Source organism: Nomascus leucogenys, chromosome 15, assembly GCF_006542625.1.
Source record: "Nomascus leucogenys isolate Asia chromosome 15, Asia_NLE_v1, whole genome shotgun sequence".
Classification (NCBI taxonomy): Eukaryota; Metazoa; Chordata; class Mammalia; order Primates; family Hylobatidae; genus Nomascus; species Nomascus leucogenys.
Genome location: NC_044395.1, coordinates 42,556,725 through 42,573,677, shown reverse-complemented (window position 1 = coordinate 42,573,677; position 16,953 = coordinate 42,556,725). Strand labels below are relative to the sequence as shown.

The 16,953-nt window shown below is 40.2% G+C and overlaps 1 protein-coding gene and 1 pseudogene across 2 annotated transcripts in view; one reads left to right on the top strand and one right to left on the bottom strand.

Annotated features, from left to right (window-relative positions):
* The window catches only part of FAT3 (FAT atypical cadherin 3), a 667,316-nt gene that overhangs the window by 153,719 nt on the left and 496,644 nt on the right, over window positions 1-16,953 (top strand). The gene's annotated exons all lie outside the window — the stretch shown is intronic.
* Window positions 1-16,953, bottom strand: part of LOC115838639 — a 30,111-nt pseudogene that overhangs the window by 12,171 nt on the left and 987 nt on the right.

The window sequence follows — 16,953 nt, the reverse complement described above, 5'->3', positions numbered from 1 at the left end:
TGTCTTAGTTCATTGGGATTGCTATAACAGAATACCATAAGCTGAGTAGCTTATAAATAACAGAAATGTATTTCTCACATTACCAGAGGCTCGGAAGTCTAAATTCAAGGAGCTGACAGATTCAGTGTCTGGTGAGGACCTGCTTTCTGGTTCATGGATGGTGCTTTCTGGTTATGTTTTTACATGGTGGAAGAGATGAAGGGTTTTTCTCAGGTTGCTTTTATAAGGGCACTAATCCCATTACTGAGGATTGCTGCCCTGTGATCTAATCACTTCCCAAAGGCCCTACATCCTAATATTATCACCTTGGGGGTTACAAATTCAACATAGGAAATTTGGGTGCACAAAACATTCAGACAATAGCAATGATTTTCCAATTTAGATCTTTGGCCTTGTCATCATACCCCCCGCCACTCCTCTCTCCATATGCTTTCCATAAGAAACACTTTTCCAACCTCTTTAAAAATATTCTGTTTTCCTCCTTCAGCTTGGAAAATCAAGTTTTAAGCTTGTTCCACAAGTGATTTTGTGCTATATAATAAGTGAGTTATTTTACATATAGCACAAAGCACATTGCCCAGATTCTTACATATTTATTTCACTTTCCTCGATCCAAAATGCATTCATAAATTTGAACCACAAAAGCATTAAAGTGTCAAGCATTTCTGTATTTGCCAAGCCATAGCTTTGTTTCTCTTCTGGAAGGTAGCAGAAGCTACTTTTGATGGAGTTATCCTTTTTGACTGGACCAGGAAAAAGGTCCCCATGATGATGAGCAGGAAAGCATCTTTTCTGTCTATACCAGGCAGTTCTAAGGTAAGCCAGACCAAAGCAGATGATTCTGTCCTTGCCTCCACCAAAATCACTGTTGGATTGTAGATGAGAAAAAAAAATGACTTAAACCTTGGACTGGGATAATTCATTTTCTGACAGCTGGAGGCTCTTATGAACAACTGACACCAATATTTGTGGGTTATCTTGGATTTGGTGTCCTCATCTCTTCACAGTCAGGAGCAGAGTCTTCAGAGATGTGATCAAAAACATCATAAGTACTAAGGGGAAAAAAATCCATCTTTTTTTTTCTTTTTTAAATTATTATTATACTTCACGTTTTAGGGTACATTTGGGTTTGAACTTTATGTTTGTCACTGTTTCAGAATTGCTGAAATTACTAGAACAGGGTCTTTGGAGTGGAAGAATTTTGGTTTCTTCATTATATCCAAATAAGTACAGAAGAAGATCAACAAGGAGTCAGGCCATAGTCTGGAAGACTGATATCCCAGAGTGGCTGTGAGGTAGATGAGGTAAAAAATCAACCTAAAGGGACTGGTTAGGTTCTGAGCTGGAAGGATGTTCGGAGGAAGTAACCGTGAGAGACAAGATGGATAGTTCTCTTGCTTGATGATGTCGTTGAGTCAGAATGCCATCATGTAAACTGATTCGTGTGTGTGTTTGTGTTCAAGGAAGGATAATTGATGTTACGTTTTATAACAGGGATTTTGTGTGAGGAAGGTTAAATTTGAAAACAAATGTGAATGTACTCACCACATGGAATGAGTGTCTCTCACCTTCAAGATTCCCATTTGCAGTTGACCTTTGACATTCCTTGTGCCTCTTGCTAATGCTTGGAGTGAACACTTTGGACCTGGTACATGAAATTCCACTTGCTCTGTGGCTCTCAGTGCTTTGTGGTCTTTAATCAGTTCTGTATGCCTGCCCTGTCTTCCTCTTCCAAGACAACAAGACTTGGCTGTCAGCTTGATCTGTCCATTGTAGTTTATACAGATGCTTCTTTTCTTTTTGTTTGAACGCCCCCAAAGAAACCATGTTGACTGTGTTCCATCACGTGCAGTGGTGCCCATGTGTCCTTCATAGTAACACTGTGAGGCATAATTATCCACACTTCAGAGGTAATACACAGCCAACACAATTTAGCTTGCTTTATAGAGCTGAGGCAAATTTCCCCTCACCCTCAGGCCAGCTCTCTAGTGAGAGATTACCTCTTGGTGACATGTCAGTCTTTGGTTTAGCAGCTAGAATTCTTTTATAGTGGGAAGGATATGGGATCACATTTCTATGAGTGGGTGCTGGAATATAGACTCCCATTTTTCACCTTTATACCCTCAGTTAACTTCTCTATGTGAGTGAGCTGCTGATGGGATAAAGTCCTTGGAGAAACCTTAGAATTCTGGTTTTGTTTTTGTTCTATTAAGGTCAAACTCACATAGTATAGTATAAAATTCCCCATTTTAAAGTGTACCTTTCAGTGGCATTTAGTACATTCACAGTGTTGTACAACTACTATCTCTATTTAGTTCCAAAACATTTTCATCACCCTACCATCACCCATACCCCTTAAACTGTCACTCCTCATTCTGCCTCCCCTCGTTCCCTGGCAATGACCAGTCTGTTTCCTGTCTTTTGTTTTTGTTTTTATAAGAATAGATTATAGCCATATTAAGAATGAGATGCAACTTGACTCATTTATCCAATGACTCATTTATCCAAATGTTAAAAGAGAAAGTAAGAACTTAGGCACTGGAACTTCTTTTATATTCTTATATATCTAGGAGTTGGGCCAGGTGTGGTGGCTCACGCCTGTAATCCCAGCACTTAGGGAGGCCGAGGCAGGTGGATCACTTGAGATCAGGAGTTTGAGTCTAGCCTAGCCAACATGGTGAAACCCTGTCTTTCCTAAAATACAAAAATTAGCTGGGTACGGTGGCATATGCCTGTACTCCCAGCTACTTGGGAGACTGAGGCATGAGAATTGCTCAAAATGGGAGGCGGAGGTTGCAGTGAGCCAAGATCACGCCATTGCACTCCAGCCTGGGTGACAAGAGTGAAATCTTTCACCACTTTTTTTTCACCACTCCTTCCATGTGATGGGTGCATTCACATTTGTTTTCAAATTTAACCTGTTATAAAACATAACATCAATTATCCTTCCTTCCGAAACACCTTTGATCTGACTTTTAAGAAGTAAATAGATATATTTTTGTTTAAGCAGGTAGATAGTTAAAATATAATTATTCAATTAACTTTTTCATTTTAAAATTTGGGGTTTTTTCGGTGAATTATATTAACCTTCCAGGAAAAATGAAAAATTTGTGAATTACTATCCTATTTTAAGTACTTCCTTTTTTTCTTCAAGGGAAATATTTTTGAAATATTGATTGAATATTTATGAGAAGATGAGTGTACCAGGTGTTAAAAAGAAAATGAAGGAAATATGAGATGCTGTCTTTTTCTCAAACATTGGTGGGTAGTTTTTGTCCTTTCAGCAGGATTTTTGTTTGATGAGTTTTTGTTGGTTCTTCATTGCTGCATTAAAGTTACTTTCAGAGGGCTAAATCTCATAAAATGCCAGGATATCAAGGAGAAAATTGAACTCTGGCTCAAATCAATTGCATATTATGTTAGGAGACAGAGACCTCATGAAAATGCTTCATGTTAAGGGGCAGGAGCTGGATTTTCCTTTGATTCCAGATTTTAATATCAACTGTCAGTATTTAATAGTAAAAAGACATAGCTTCACATGTATTTTTAATTTCCTCAAATTTGAAAGTTGCATGAGTCTTAAACTGGCCCTTAGATGTGGATTTCAGAATTGGCGTTTAAAATATAAAATTCACAGAACCTCCTAGTGGGGGGTCAGCTGGAGTGTCATTTTCAGGAACAAGCGATATTTATATTGTTCTTTGTTCAATATTTTGTACAATTTTCATTTGGTAAATCTGGTTGTTATTAAAGTGACAAAGTTAATGGAATCACCTGCTGAGGCGCTGTCTCCCAGGAAGGCACCTCTAACAAAACCTTTCCTTTCCTGATGGGAGATCATTATGAGATCCTGTCTCGTAAGAGGACCCCTAAGGGTAGATCTGGAACATTCCTCCATCCTACCTGAGTGTCACTTGGCTTTAATCCTTCTGCCATCCTCTAGATACCCATCAGCCTCCAGCTTGGATTCCTTTCAAAAGATACTCAGAAAAAAAAGAAAAAACTTTCAAGTTTTGCTAATCTTGAGATATCTACAGTTCCATGACTTTTTCCATGTGTGTATAGAGAACGATGTGACTGTGTTCCAGTTCAATGTATCTTAAAGAGTGGTCCGCATGGAGTCAGCAGGTATGGGCAGGCCAACCTTCTGCCTTTTTAAAATTTTTATTTTCTTCAAATTTTATTTTAAGTTCAGGGGTACATGTGTGGGATGTGCAGGTTTGTTACATAGGTAAATATGTGCCATGGTGGTTTGCTGCACAAATCATTCCATGACCTAAGTATTAAGCTCAGCATCCATTAGCTATTCTTCCTGATGCTCTCCCTACCCCCAGCCCCTGCCTACAAGTCTCAGTGTATGTTGTTCCCCACCATGTGTCCATGTGTTCTCATTGTTCACCTCCTGCTTATAAGTGAGAATATGCAGTGTTTGGTTTTTTGTTCCTGCGTTAGTTTGCTAAGGATAATGGCTTCTAACTCCATTGATGTCCCTGCACAGGACATGATCTCGTTCCGTTTTATGGCTGCATAGGATTCCATGGTACATATGTACCACATTTTCTTTATCCAGTCTATCATTGATGGACATTTAGGTTGAATCTATATCCTTGGTATTGTGAATACTGCTGCAATGAACATACGTATGTGTATCTTTATAATAGAATGAATTATATTCCTTTGGGTATATACCCAGTAATGGGACTGCTGGGTCAAGCATCAGCATTCCAGATGATTCTAATATAGGTGATGTGCAGATCACACTTTAAGAACCACTGTTCTAGCCCTTGAAATCATTTTGGGCCTGATTTTGTCCCCCAGTGTATTTGTTTTCCCTCCCGGTTTTGAAGCATGTGAACATTTGGTTAGAAGGCCATGACCTAATCCCAGCCATTAGGAAAAATGTTGACAGATACAAGAGTGAATTCAGAGCCCTGAGGCAAGCCACTGGAGACTTCTCTCCAAGTTGACACTGTGCCTTATGAATACTGAAATTCAATCCGTTTTAAACTCCTTTCTTTGGCTTGTCATTTGGCCCACATTTTTCCTGTCTTATCCTCTAGGATCTCATGAGAGATTGTGTCAAATGCCTTGCTGACATCCAGATATGCCAGATTTGCAGAATTGCCCTGATGTACCAGTTCAGCAAACACATTTCATTTTTTTTTTAAAAAGGAAAGAATTAAAAAGAACATGCACGAGAGAGAAAGGAAAATAAAATTTAAAAAGGAAAAGAAAAATGAGATTTAATTTGGCATGATATTCCTTTTCCTGCTAATCCAAAGATATAAATTTGAACCCACAATTTTTTTTTGGTTATTTCATCTGGAATCCTCAGATTATAAAATATATTTCACAGTAGTCTCTAAAGCTCAACAAAGAAATCCATGTGGATTTTCCAGGGAGGTTTCCCCTCCCGAAGGGAACATGTGCAGACTTAAGTGTGGTAAGTCATTAATACTAGCCTCCTTTGTGTGATGGGAAGGGGGTGGTCATTGACCCTCAAGCAGTGATTTTTGGGGGGAGCAATGCAGAGAGGAGCATTTCCCTGTATAAATCTCTGAAGGCTTCAAAGTGGTCACTTCATACCATCTCATTTTGAGTCAGACCACCCTCATTACTGCTAAGAGGCCTTAATAAGTAGTCTGTTCTTCTTGTGTATTGGAGAGGAAACAGATAGAGAGTCGTTACCCTAAAGAGAAGGGAAAATTCTTTGAGCACATTTGAATGACAAAATTATATTTCTCATCAAGTTTCTTTTTAGAAAAAGGGAAGAAAATAGATGTGTCTTGGAATTCTGACCATGAGACCACAGAAAAGAACTTTGACTCATAACTTCTTTAAGCGAATTCCTCCCCCAGCCCTCTGCCCCATGATGTGTTGATTCATTGTGAAAATCTAAAGCAAACCAAATTTCAGCATATACAGAAGCCAGAGTAGTCAGCATCAGGTAGATCATGCACTGCTATCATCCCTGGAAGACTGATGGTTCAAAGCCTCAGCCAATGTGCTTCCTGATGTATGGGTTAAAAAAGTGGGGGAAGCAAATTAATTACATTCAAAAGGAATTTAAAGGAGACTAATCAATGCAGTGGAAGAGACCAGGAGCTGTTTATAGATGTGCCAAGATGTAGAGAAATCAGTATTGGCTTTGTCTGGAAGAAGGAGTGGGGCTCCTCTTCTCTAGCTAATTAAAGCAAGCTTATCTGTAAATTTAGTTATTCATAAAGCTTGCTTCCACGGAGCTGCTGTTTTTCTAATAGGATGGGAAGGCTGGGTTTCTGTAAATGTGGGTCAGTCATGTGATTAAGTGACCCAGATTTCCGCAGACAACCAAAAGAAAGAGCAGAGAGAGGATGTGCCAGCTCCTGACTGCACAGCACAGCATGGGCACACCTAATGCCTCCTCCATATGCTAAAGGCAGAGCTTGAATGTGAATGTTTTCACTTGAAAATTGCATCATAGTATTCCTCCTATAAGAAAGCAGCACCAAACATCAGCTCTTTCTATTTTGTTTCAATTACTTCTCTTTCTAAAGTCAGGAAGAGACCTTTTAAGCATTTAAATTATGGTACATCTTTAAATGCTGTAGCTATGTTTGAGTTATCTGGCATCCCAGGAAATGGGCTGGTGTTTCCAAGCGTCCGTAGGTAGAGTCTAGAAGTGGACTCATGCTGATTTTATTTTATTTTTGAGACAGAGTCTTATTTTATTTATTTTTGAGATAGAATCTTGCTCTGTTGCCCAGGCTGGGGTGCAGTGGCACAATCTCGGCTCACTGCAGTCTCTGCCTCCCGGGTTCTAGCGATTCTCATGCCTCAGCCTCCCAAGTAGCTGGGATTACAGGCACGTACCACCACACCCATCTAATTTTTATATTTTCAGTGGAGATGGAGTTTTGCCATGTTGGCCAGGCTGGTCTTGAACTCCTGGCCTCAGGTGATCCACCTGCTTCAGCCTACCAAAGTGCTGGGATTATAGACATCAGCCACTGCGCTTGGCTACCTCTTGCTGATTTTAGACACCTCATCTCATTAGCATTTTATTATCTGTTTTTACATTTTCATTATAATGTAGCAACTATTTTCATTGCATGGTCAGCCAGTTTTTTCCTCTTATAAATTCAAGATTACATGGTTTACTGGAGGAAAAGTAGAAAACATGAATATGCAAAACATAAAAGAAAATAAAATTGGTCAGGTGCAGTGGCTCACGCCTGTAATCCCAGCACTTTGAGAGGCCAAGGTAGGCAGATCGCTTGAGTCCAGGAGTTCAAGACCAGCCTGGGCAACATGGTGACACCCCTTCTCTATTAAAAATACAAAACCATTAGCTAAGCATGGTGGTATGTGCCTGTAGTCCCAGCTACTCAGGAAGCTGAGGTAGAAGGATCGCTCGAGCCTGGGAATTTGAGGCTGCAGTGAGCTGAGATCGTGCCACTGTGCTCCAGCCTATGCTGGAAAGGAAGAAGGAAAAGAAAGAAATTAAAAGTGAGAAAATAAACTCATCCTTTCTATCACCACTCAGAAATAACCATTCTTATTATTTTGGGTCAACAACCAAGAGGCAGTTTTGTTACCTAGCTTGAAATCACAGCTCTCACTGTTCAGCTATGGGATTTGGGCAAATTACTTGATCTCTGTATTTCAGTTGCCTTGCTGATAAAATATGGACACCTACCTCAAGAAAATGCCTGGGAACATATACAAGACTTCAAACATAGTGAACATTCAATAAATGATTGTTGAAAAAGACATTGAATTAATGCATACATGAAACATTTCTCATGTAGTATGAGGTTGTTCATGTATCTGGTCCCTAGTTCATTGCCTATCACAATAATAAAAGCATAAAGGAACTTCACCCAGTGCTTGAGCAATAAGTACAGTGTAAGTGTTAGTTATTATTATTGCCTGACACATCATTAGTATTCATTAGATATTTGTTGAATGAATGGATGTCAGTCACTGCCCTTGGGTAGTTTAAACTTGAGAGAAGACAAGAGAAGATTCATGAAACAATAAATAAGTGGTGAGCCATTTGGTACTCAGTTTGAGGGGAGAGCTCCCCAGGGGCTGTTTTATTTGGGGATTTCCTTGGAATGTTCAGCTGATTAAACTGCTCCTATTACAGCTTGAATGACACTGGGTAACAGATCTGGGACCGGATCCTACATCATCCCACTACATAAGTGGAATATATCATGCCTTCATTCATTCATCTTTTCCCATTCCTTTTCAACAATGCTTACTGAGTGGCGGGAACTGTGTAGACAGCCAAAGACATTTGCTGTCGCCACTGTCTTGTTAGGAGATCTGTGGCTCAGAGGGGATTTATAATGTACTGTGATAAATGCTATGAGCCAGCAATGCCCAAGGATTGTGGGAGCTAGTGTGTGTGTGTGTGTGGTGTGTGTGTGTGTGTGTAACAGAGGGAATGTCAGAGCATCCTTTCCACAAGGAGGTCCAATTGGAACCAGGTCCAAATAGAGGAATAGGTATTATTCTAAACCAGGAACACAAGAGTAGCATTTGCAAAGATTAGGCAGAGTGAGAAAACTGGGAGGTGCATACAGCATGGCTAGAGCTCTAAGCTGCAGAGAGGCACGAAGGTTCTTTCTTTTAGTGGTGAGTGGGAGTGGTTACATTAAATGGTTTTAAAGCTGGGATTGACAAGATCAAAGCTTCATTTTGGAAAACTAGCCAAAATCTGTGTGTGTTGCAGGGGGAAGGAAAAGGTGGTGGGATAGACTGGGGCCAGGAACAGTAGTTGTTGGAAACCAGAAAGAAGGGACTGAAGTAAGGGTAGGGGAGAAGGGATGAATTGAAGCACCCAACTCAAAATATTAGGGAGGGACAGTTCACAGAATTTATCAACCAGTGATTGTGTCTGTGTCTGTGTGGCTGGATGTAGGGGTAAGTGACTAAGAAGGAATTAATGATGCTTCTCAAGTTTCTGGCTTGTCGTGGTGTGCATGGAATGGTGAGACCTTTTATCTAGATTAAAAATATAGGAGACAGAGAAAGGTTAAGGGGAGAAGATCCTGTATAAGTGGATTTTGATGAGCCATTGACACATCAGGCAGAGCTTCCGAATGGGAGTGGTGCTGAGGAGGAACAGCAGTGGAGGAGAAGCTGGGAAGCATGGATTTCTTCATGCAGATCATTTCCTACTTGGGTCAATAGATAGCTCTTGATTTTAAGTAGCTTCAGGAGCTGAGTTCTATCTTCTTAGAGTAATTGTCCTGTCAATACTGAACCATGGTATACTGTCCTTGTTCTAAATACAGTACAAAGATCTTTTCTGGTGCAGGGACTTAATCTGAGCCACTAATTTCCATTTTGGGGCTTTTTGCCAGGGTATTTGAGGCAGCATTTAGAAGCAGAGAAAAGTAGATTAGCACTGACTATCATTTTTTATGTTTAGACTCCACGCTGATAAAGCAATGACATTTTTATTATTTCAGCATGGTTTTGTGGATATGTCACAATTATTTATATAGTTTTTTTTTAGGTAAAGGAAATTAAATTCTTTGAGGAACTGTGCCCTCACCTTGTGGCTGAATCTATCTGGTGCTGCTCTTCCTTCTCCTTTCCCTCACTCCCTTACATGGTCAGGTCATTTTAAATATGTCTTCAGAGGAGATGCCTCCTCATCTCCCAACCATCACTGAGGGGTGGAAGGTAGTGCTTATTTCTCATTTGTTTGATAGTGCTCAACACCTTGGGTTAAGATCTTTCCTGGAAGAGAAATGGTAGGGAAGCAATATGCAAAAGATAAAGACATGGCTATAATTTAATTCTTAATTGTTCTAAAGTGATGTATTTCAGACATAGCAGGATAAAGAATTGGGTACATGTTTCAACAGCATTTATTTAGGATTTACTATTTTATAGCGGATGTTAGGATTTCCTTGTAGAGGGATAAGGGATTGCATATATATAAGCAACAGGGCCTAGTAGTTCTGAGCTTATTCATTTCCTAGGGAAGATGGATTTTCAAAGAAATATATGCAAATCAATGAGAAAAGTACTATAATAAAAGAATATCCAAAATAGTATGGAGATTCAGAGCATAACTGCCTGGAAAATGCTAAGAAATTATTTACAGAAGAATGCTTCGTGGGAAGTCTATAGGCTTTTCTGTCTTGTTTGGACCAGATGGCAGACTTGTTGAAGGTCGTGTCCCTTTCCCTGAACTGGACTTTCTTTCCATTTTATCTGTGCTGCTTCAAATGCATTTGTTGCTTGGCTTTCTATGGCAGTTTCTTAGGCATAAGTCTTTTTCCTATACTCTCCTGGAACATCTTCAGGGCAAGACCCCTGTTTGTTCAGCTCACCATCCCCTGCCATACCCAGTAGGTGCCATAGCAACACATGAAATCTTACATTTTATTCTCAAAACAGCACTGTAACATTGATGTTATTATTAGCACCATTTTTAAAGGTAAGAAAACTAACACAGAGAGCACTGAAAACTTTTCTCAAGGTGTCTCAGTCAGTTTGGGCTGCTTTAACAAAATGCCATAGACTGGGTAGCTTAAACAACAGAAAATGGATTTCTCACAGTTCTGGAAACTGGGAAGTCTAAGACCAGCTCGTATATGAGTTTCTTGGGGACTTGGCTTTTGCCCATAACGGACATAACAATGGTGACTACTGTTTTCTGTCCTGGTGTCAGGCTAAGTATTCATAAACACCTTGACTTGATGTTTACAACTTCACAAGGTAGACTATTTGTATTCTTGTTTAAACGTAAGAAAATAAGTTGGCAAATCTACAAGTTTGGAGGAAAAGGCTTACATGCAAAGAAAGTTAAACAAAAATAGATTTAAATGGTAAAGACTAATGATATTAGAATATCTTAAGGCAGAACGGACCTAGTTGCCAGATGCCTGGTACTTAACAATAACTACCATTTATTGTGTGGTATGGATGTGGCTTATTCTTGGTGAAGCACTTTACAATAATCTTCACAGTAGCAGTTAGAAGTGAGGAAAATGGACTTTTCCTTTTACTGGTAATAAAATAGAGGCGCAGAGAAGGTAATTGCTGATGATCATATGAGTGTCAGGGTACGTGTCAGGTCTGTTTCCACTATTTATTCCCTTAAATACTATGGAATTATAGCAACGTAACACGTTGAGATGTTAAACTCGGAGTTTTTCTTTTTTACCCTGTCTTATTTATGGTCTCTGTCTAATCAACCAGTGTCTTCATATTACCTTGTGGAAATCAGGGGCATTTTAGGCAGGAGCAGAGTAGGTGGGAGGCACATCCGTAGAAAAGCAGTGGAAGCAAAAGAAAAAAGCCTGTTTTTTTTAAAAAAAACTTTCAAAATAGACTCTTGAAGTCCACATCAAAAATGACAGTTTTAAAAGCAAAGTTTTTGATCTTAAGAGCTAGGTTTTGTTGAGAGAAGAAAGGGCTCCTGAAATAAAAAATAAAGTTCTTATAAAGTCAGGAATAGAGTTTATGCCATAATAGATTAGGAAAAAGACTAAAGGAAGATCTAAAAGCTTTCCTCCCTATATAATCCTCCCAAGACTAGGATCCTTAGGCCAGTAGAGAAGGAGAGTTAGGTAGGACTTGAGTAGGGAGCAGGCTCTTGGGCTGCTGTGAAGGGACTGGGACTGGGCTAACCCACAGGGAGAGAAGCAAAGCAAGTATGGAGAGTTTGTCCAGCACCAGCCATGACCATCTCAGGGAGCCCAGCCTAAACCTATTCTCCTTCACTTTTGAAATGAACATCTGAAGTCACTGGGGTCAAGGAGCCATAGTGGTTGCTCACCATCACTTATCATGCCTTCGGAGGATGGATGTCTGCCTGCTGCTAATGGATTGACCACTAGAATCCATAGTCCTCCCAGTGCCCCAAGATTGTGCTGAGCTTTGATGTGAACCACTAAGTTTGGGCATTCTCCTTTTTCTATAAGGAGAATGAGGAACAGGATTGCCCTGCAAAGAAAACCAGTTCTTGTCTGAGTGAGAATGACTATTCAAAAGGAGAAGTGAAGAATACTCTAATATGGCCTCCTGGAGCAGGAATGACCAAAACAGGACCTCCAGGAATGGGTAGAAGCTGGGAGGACTGAGGGTGAGAGGAGCCTGAGAGGTCTGGGAGCAGGGTGAGCAAAAATGTAGTCCTGGAGAAGCACAGTTAGAGTTGAACAAGTGCTTCTTCAATCTTGTGGTTCTGGATTGGGGCTACATTCTGGCAAAAGAGCCTTTGAATGGCAGATTAGGGTTTAGACATCAGCTTGTGTGCAGTGGGAAGTCATCAAAGCTGTCTTTTGTTTGCCTGTTGATTTGTATGACTTGATAAAATCCTCTACTGAGCATTTCACATAGTACCCACTTAATTTTTAAAAACAACTCCCGAGAAGTTAACAACTCCAAGTAGCCTAAGGCTGTGTAACTGAGAAGAGGTAGAAGTCAGCAGATTTGATTTTACATCCATGTGAGACAAAATTGTGTGCTTGTTCAAACCTTTCACTCTGTCTTCTATTCCCTCTCCTATGTTTGATAATGCCAGAGCCCAGACTGGACAGACTCTAAGTGGTATCTAGGGGACAGACCGTCGAAGACACAGATGTGCTCCTGCAACCTTGCCAATAAGTATAAGTCCCTGACAGCCCCACCTCCCCAAGTGTTTCTAGCTTGTTTATTCCCAGGTTAGGTGACCCCTTGTTCCCCTAATTTCTACCTCTCTGGGAAGCAAAATAAGTGTCAATCACCCCTAAGCCTTGGCCCCAATGCTGCAGGCAAATAGTTCTTTATCTCAACCTCTTAGTTCCTAGGTCTGTACTTTACACAGGATCAGTGTGTGTAATCTTTTGTTCTTTTGTCTTCACAGTAACTTAATTCCTGTGGTAAGGGAGGACCATGTGTATTCTTAAGTGTGGGTCCTTATTATTTGTATGTAGTTTGCATCTGTATTCTGTCAGCTCATTAGTTTGTCCACTTTTCATTCAGTTAATGACAAATGTGGAGTATGCAAATGTTTGACATTCAAAACAGACAGCTCTGCAGTTCTGTGCTTTTAGATCATTTACTCATTTCTTCTTAGAGATTTATCTAAATTAGCATGACAGTGGCCGTGTTTCCTTATAGTTGTACGTGTCCTTTATGGAGTTATATTTGGCACCCCAGAATTAGGAATGAAATCGTTAACATCAACAATTCATTGAGATAAACAGGACCAGTGTCCTCGTGCTCTTTTCATAGATGAGGAATCCACAATACCCAAGAGTTGCACTACTGTCTGGTGAGGTGGTGGTGATGGCTCGGAATGCTCACTTGTGTTCATTCCTTTGGCATTCAGCATTACATTCAGGGTAGAAGCAGCTATGATTTCTCCCATAAGAACAGCCAGGTCTGTGCTGGCTTATCACATGGAGTTCTGTGCTTTTAGGTCATTTACTCATTGGCCAGTTCATGTCTCTGGGGAGACATGCATGCACGCACACACATTATATTCCAGCCAAATCGAACCATGCTTATTTTCCAGAATGTTCCATACAGTTTCTTACCTATAAGTATCTGAAGACATTGTTGTTCTTGTTAATAGTATTACAAAGTAATAATAATGATAATAATAGCTATCAATTATTGAGTGCTAAGATCTTTACTCACATTTTCTTATTTAGTATCACTATTTTCATGTTTAAGAGATGAAGAAATAAGATTTGGGGCATTTGGTGAGCCAGGACATATTTCTGTCTCACTCTAAAACTGCTCCCTGTGCTTTCTTCCTGGTCACCTGGCTGACCACAATTTATCCTTGGGACTCAGGGTATCTGGCTCTTGCTCTCTACCCCTCCCTCCAAATTCCCAATCTATACTAAATGCTGCCCCCTTGAAGTGTCTACACCACCCTATACTGTAATGTGGCACATTGCACACTGCACTACATTGGATAGCTTATCTGGTTAACTCCTTTACTACAGAAAGGGACCACCACATCTGTCTGGTTGCCTGTTGTGTCTCCAGGCTGAGTAGTGCTAGACTGTCATTGCTCAATAAAGGTGAAATAAGTGACCGAAAATGACTTGGCAATTGTGGAAGGAGAAAACTCCCCAGAACCCTTCAGCTATGTAGAGATTGTTGCTCTTGAAGCCCCTCCTCTCCTAGCCCATAGCAGGTAATCAGCAAATATTTGTTGATTGACTGAATGAACCTGATGAAGGGGAGTCTGAGCAATTAGTGATAGGGAGCTTTGGGAATCTGGCAGTGCCTCAGTTGCGGATTGGAGGAGTAGGAGGAACTAGACGCAGTGGGATGGGTATGGGAGCGAGTGTCTGATCCCATCTCTGAGTTGCTAACAGGCCATCTTTTCTTTGTTTTTTGTGAGTTTCTGTTTTCTAAGTGGAACCTGAATGTCAGTTATGTAGGCAAAGAACAAAATAATTCTCTAGCTGCTATTTCTTTTCCTGCTGGCTTTATATCATTAGAGACAGATGAAAGAGACCTATGGAAGGCAGACCTTACCTGGTTTTACATGCACATGTGTACCTGTGTGTATGTGTGTGTCTGAGTGTGTATATGCACACACACTCATGTGTGTCTCTCTGGGGACTGGGGAGAGGTTCTGTTTTGCCACCAGCCTCTCTTTGAAAGGCATTGCTGTCATCACAGTGAAACATGTGGCATCAAAGCAGCAGCAGCAATTATGCCACCATTTGGATATCTGTGCTATGGCAGCATCTGCTGATGCTTTGAGACTCTTCTGCCAGGATTTCGCCTGCCAAACCATCTGAACCATATGTTCTCATCAGCAGGAATACCAGCATCCCAAGTCTTTCAGGGGTGAGGCATCATAGATCAATGACCGACATCTCAGTCTGGATAAGCACAGCTTGTGTTTGGCTTAGATAGCAGAGGGGAGGGGATGGGATGTTTTGCAATTTTGATTTTTGAAACAAAGGTATTAAAAATAATGTTGAATTTACTTATGATCCACAATTATTGGCAGTGTAATTAATGGATTAATTAATTACGAGTGCAGTATTTTTCCAAGACCTAATCTACTGGTTCGTTAGTGAGAAGTATCATTAAACAGAATAGCATGAAGGGCTTCACTCAGAAGCAGTTGTTTTTGTAAGTGGCACTAGAGTTTCTTTAACTTCTGGTCAGGGAGGGTCTCACTTTCTGTTGACAGTAACATGGGGATTTTATATGCTACTGACTTGTTATGTTGTAATATCTCAAGAATTGCTCTTGATTGCTTTCTAATTGTTACAGATGTACATGTTCTATTATCTATCCCTCTTTCTCCTAAAGAAGAGAGACGCTTGTCAAGGGTGGGGACTGCATCTTCTATTCCTTTCCACTCCTAGAAACCTGCCACAGCACTGGACATGTAGGAGGTGCTCAGTAATTCACTTAAGGAAAGAATAACATTGGCAAGTAAGACTTATTTAGGAGGCACTATAGTGTGGTTAAGTCACTGATAGATTATAAAAATTAAAACTTTTTAGGCCTGGCACAGGGGCTCACACCTGTAATCCCAGTACTTTGGGACGCCAATGCAGGCAGATCGCTTGAGCCCAGTAGTTCGAGACCAGCCTGGGCAACATGGCAAAACCCTGCCTCTACAAAAAATACAAAGAACAATCAGCTGAGGGTGGTGGCATGCACTTGTAGGTGGAAGGATCGCTCAAGCCTGGGAATTAGAGGCTGCATAGAGCCGAGATTGTGCCACTGTGCTCCAGCCTATGCTGGAAAGAAAGAAAGAAAAGAAAAAAATTAAAAGTGGGAATATAAACTCACCCTTTCCACCACCAGTCAGAAATAACCATTCTTATTATTTTGGGGCAACAAGCAAGAGGCAGTTTTGCTACCTAGCATGAAATCACAGCTCTGTCACTGCTCAGCTGTGGGATTTGGGCCAATTCTTTGATCTCTTGGTATCTCAGTTTCCTGAGATACAAAAAAAGAAAAAAATAAAACTTTTATCAAAAAACTCTTTGTCTTATTTCTATATATAACAAGAATTAAAGGAAAAAACTCTCATTTTAAAATTGAATCTACAGTCTTTCCATTTTCTTGGACAATTTAAAATTAATTGAAAAAAATTTCTTATTGCAGATGCCATAGAATATTTGTACTTACCAGTTATACAGATGAAGGCTATTGGAGTCTTTAAAAGTGGTAAAAGTTTCTAGTTCTTTTTCTACACTGCCTAACTTTTAAAATTAAAGCACATTAAATATATCCTCAGAATTCAGTTCCCATTAAGGCAGGGATGTCTGTTTTGTTTTCTGCCACACCCGTTGGTTAGGAGAGTAACTGGTATATAGTAGGTGTTGAATATTTGCTGAATGAATGAATGAACCCAAGGTCCTTTCCAGCCCAGTTGAGAGTGAGTAGTATACAATAACCCTTTTCCTGCTTAATAACATGAGCTAAAATATTTTCAGGAGTACTAAAGACATTTTCCTACAATTTTTCCAGTTATATTCTCTTTTGGTCCTTTACCAATTTCTTACTTTGTCTTCCTGTAATGCTGAACGACTTGAGTTTAAATAGGTACTTGAATTTGACTGACAGTATTGACATTGTTCATGACTTAAGAGTCTCACCTATCATATATAGTGGATGCTCATTAAGTATTTGTAGAAACAGTGCAGCTTGTCTGATTGCCTATCAGGTCTCTTCTGTACATGGCCACCTTTATGCTCATTAGTATTTATAAGCCAAGGCTGTATGCAATTATGCCCAGGTCTTTCATACCAGCCTCATCTCTTACCATGTCTGTCGAGAGTTCAGCACTACAGCCTCATCACAGTTCTCTCTGTTCTACAAAGATGCCCTTTTTTTCATGCCTTCTTTTTCCTCCTTGCTTTGCATCCCTATGACCCAGATTCAGTGTCGCTTTTTTTTTTTTTTTTTTTGAGATGGAGTCTCGCTCTGTCGCCCAGGCCAGAGTGCAGTGGCACAATCTCAGATCACTGC